This window comes from Halyomorpha halys, unplaced genomic scaffold, assembly GCF_000696795.3.
Source record: "Halyomorpha halys isolate HHAL.00 unplaced genomic scaffold, Hhal_1.1 Scaffold560.1, whole genome shotgun sequence".
Classification (NCBI taxonomy): Eukaryota; Metazoa; Arthropoda; class Insecta; order Hemiptera; family Pentatomidae; genus Halyomorpha; species Halyomorpha halys.
The window spans coordinates 932426-936624 of record NW_027105487.1 but is presented as its reverse complement, the minus strand read 5'-3'; positions in this window follow the sequence as shown (position 1 = coordinate 936624).

Below are 4199 nucleotides of genomic sequence, written 5' to 3'. Positions count from 1 at the left end.
CCCCCCGACAAACTTCTTAAAATAAATTAATAATTGAATAGTGATTCAGTATCAACTTATTTTTTTAAATTCATTTTACCATCCTTGTGGCTGAAAAATTCACATTAAACTATTATTAGTCAAGTTGTGCTTGATAGCGGTTTTTGCTAAAGGCTAATCCAAGAACATATGGAATTTATTAATTTTTTTTTTTACCCGTTATTTGAAAATCATGATTATGGTAACTGCAAGAGTGTGTCGACCCGTGCCAGTTACTTATGAATATTAGCGTAAAACCCAAGACACGGTTAGTTAGCAGAGGTGTGTCTGTTACGCTCTGGGTGCAGTTTACACGACATGACAAAACTCATTAGGTCCAAGAGATAGTTATCTTGCATATTAGTGCAATATCAGTGTAGAGTTGTATCTGATTATTTGCACGATATGAAGTTCTTTGTACAATTAAGATGAATAATAATCCACAAAGGTGGGAAGCCGGATGATTTTATTTTTTAATGAAACCATATGTAGTATTCTATATATGTACAATCAATTATGTTGCATTTAGAAGGTTTTACGACGCTGAATTTCGTGAACTGCATTTGGTTAATATAATTCATGTGCTAATATTACGGCGAATAAGATGGTCTTGTAAAGTCGTAGGGTTTTTACAAGTATTCCTAAAAAAGTAAATAGACTTTGATCCAACGGATTAGGATCTGAGGAATAGGAATAGGAGGAATAAGGATTAAAAAAAGTTTAAATTAGTTATAATTAAAGGAGAAGATTTTCAACAAAAAAAATGCCTGTATTATAAAATCCTAGCTAGATCAATTCAAAATCCAATACTCAACAATTCTGTCACCGATATAAGTAATTTTTGTTATATAGCTGCAAAAATTATCTCAATATCACATTTGGAAAGATTTTGTTTAAACGTTTAGAAAAACGGTTTTTGGATCTCATAAATCGATTGGTTTAATACCTCAGGAAAATCGATAATTTAACCTCCTCGCCTAATCACTATTAGGAATATTTAAGACGTCATCGCTTTATTTTGGTAACAAATATCAACACAGCTACTTTTCAGGAGATCAAAAATAGAATTAGTTAAATTTTAACTTAATGAATAGTTTAAATTTAACGAATTATGAGATTTTTCACATATGAGATATTTTCTTTCAATAGTTAATTAAATAATTAATTTAAATAGTCGTTATAGTTTATGCATTTATATATATTAGTCGTTGCATTTAATTTAAAAAAAAAAACACAAGACAACTATTGTTTTTTACCGGGATTATCCGAATACGAAACCCAATTCTACTATATGATAAGAATATTTCGGGTTGTTTTGAAATTATTTACGTATTTATTATTATTATTATTTTGCTTGTTTCCTGGGGCCTTTTTACTTTTTTTTTAAATTTTAGTTATAGCAGAAGAAATGGTGATGTTTGTCAATACATTCTGATGTTCAATGTTAGCAGCTGATATAATAGTAATAATTAAAATTAATTAATTAATTTTTTTTTTTTTAGAAATCACTAATGCACTGATATTCTGATAAATATTTATAATAATTATTTATCTAATTCCTAATTCTATGGTAAATTGTCCTAAATCTGTTCCATAATAGACCTAGAAAGAATAACAGCCAAATAAGGTAACAGGTTTCGCCAGTTATTCATATATTTTGCGTTCCCTTAACAAATGGTTTCCGGGCGTCGCATGGGTGAAAAGAGCTTTCGGCCATTCGATAAATTTTACACAATTAAGATTCCTATCTAAACCTGAAATCATTAACTTCGCCTTGTTTCCTTCGTTGTAATTTATGTCCTGTTTATAAATTTATCAGTGAATATATCTTTTTTTAACAACGTAGAAAAATGGTTGGTTAAATTGATAATGGTTTGGACGCAACATGGTTTTATATTATTTATGAATCTTTTGGTCTGCTATAAATTAATTTGTGTATGATTATGAATAAAATGAGATGTTACTCCTCTTAATAACTGAGAGTATGTACAGAAAGAAGATGTAAGAAAATCGAGAGATAAAAGTTTTTTTTTTTTTTTTTTTAATAATTTATTTATTGATATTTACAACTGTATACATATATACACATCCAGTAAATTTGCTGTATATAATGACATGCTAAAAACATGTGGAGAATCTACCCATTGATAGAACTCCAAATACATTTCTAAAGGAGAAGATCTCGAGGCCATCTTCTTTTCAGACGTCTAGGAGGATTATTAGGTAGTGAAGGTGAAGCCAGGTTAGAAACGAGTTGGTTTGGGTGGTTGGGAAGTTTATTATGGAAGGATTGGTATCTGGTTCTGGCCAAATCGGCAACATAGGAGACATTGAGGTCCAGATGGATGATTTGGTTTGTGACAAAGTAAGGAGCATTAAGGATTTTACGAAGGATTTTGGACTGTAAGGATTGGATTCGAGAGGAATTAGATGAGATAAAAGTAAATTTTTTTAATGAAAAAAGTATAACACGCATAATATAAATAGTTTAAAAAATATATATCGGTAAAAAGTTTCCAAAATTTCTATTATATATTTTTCAGAGGATTACAATGTTATTTGTATTGGTGAATTTCTATAAAGTAGGTAATTAGTTTTAAACTTTTCTATTCTGAACACATAACTTTTTTTTCTTTTAGTTTCCCATTTGAACAAAAAACTAGCCTACCTTTGGTTGCGAGGAAGCAAATTAAGAAACTATGCATCAGAATACTAAAAAAAAGCAAAATATTAAAATTCGTAAAGAATTTATTTCGATAAGCTCTTATGTTTATCAGTATAGGAGATCGAAAATAACAAATAAAATAAGTTTTTTCAGGGTAAAATGTCTCCTGAGAATAAATACATTGTTCAGACATTAAAGTTTATTATCTGGCAGTGTTTTAAAAAGATTCAGTGCACATGTTGAAATTACATAAAAACTTTAGGTTATATGGTATTATAATTTATAATAGTAATAAATAATGGCTAAATACATTGCTCACAATGATACGGAGGTTTGGTTATGTAGTAGGTGAAGGAATAGGTGTTGTTTAAAGGAAAGAATGGATGAGGATTGACGAGTGGAGATAGGAGGAGTATTCCAGAAGGGGTTGCACGTATGACAAGGATTTGCTAAAGATATTTAGTGAATGGATGGATCGAGTGAGGAGATCAAAGATATAGGTAGGTCTCTTAATTTTAAAAACTGGGAACAGGGAAACACCAAGCAGGTATTGCCTTCGGGAAGTGAATAGAGCAACTTTAAGTCGGTATACCAAAGCGACTTGAGAGCGCCAAGGGAGACATATTCGAAATATTCTAATACAGAAATCAATATTCAACAATCTGAGACTTCATAAGTAACAGAAAATGTGTTTGTCGATATCACAGGTACCAAACGGCAGGATGGCCATTGTTTTCTTATATTGCAGGTTCTATTTAAACAGTATGATTTCTTAGTTTGTTTTTGTTTAGTGGCGCCAAACTTCATTGGTCATCAACGCCATTTATATTTTATTTAATTTTAGTTATATTTGTTTAATTTAATTTATTTTTTAATTTGATTATGTTATTTATTTATTTATTTTTTTTTTTTTCTTCCTATCAATGTTATATTTTTGTCAGTAACTTTATTGATTTTAAAAACTGAAACACTAATTCTATTGTTTTATCATCGTCTCCGAGGGTTTTAGAAATATCTAGGTTTAGTCCTAAGCTATTGAGGTGTGGTGTGAAATATAGACATTCTTAGAAAATGATTTCTTAGTGATGATATGTTCATTTTTAAACAAAAAATTAAATTTTAGTTTACCAAACTTTATACCTCCGACCTCCTTCTTGAGCTAGACTTCTAAATTGTATTTATTAATTGAGCTCACTTGCTTATTCGTATTAATTTATAGTTTATTTACCATAGCCAATGCCATACCTATTTTAAGGCAAATGGTATCATTTTTCTTTTATTCACATATTTTTTTTCTATATTTTTGGATTTAAATAGATAACTTCACAACTATGAAGTTCTGATCGGGTCGTCAGATACAGTATGGAGGCAGACACATATGCTCTCCCGATGACCCCTTGATGAATAGAAAAGACAACGGCAATTTGTCGAGTCTCGTCACGTCGCCAATATCGCAGGATCTACCCCATCGAGGCAGGGGTTCCCCAAGGCAGTGTCCTGGGTCCTGTCCTCTACA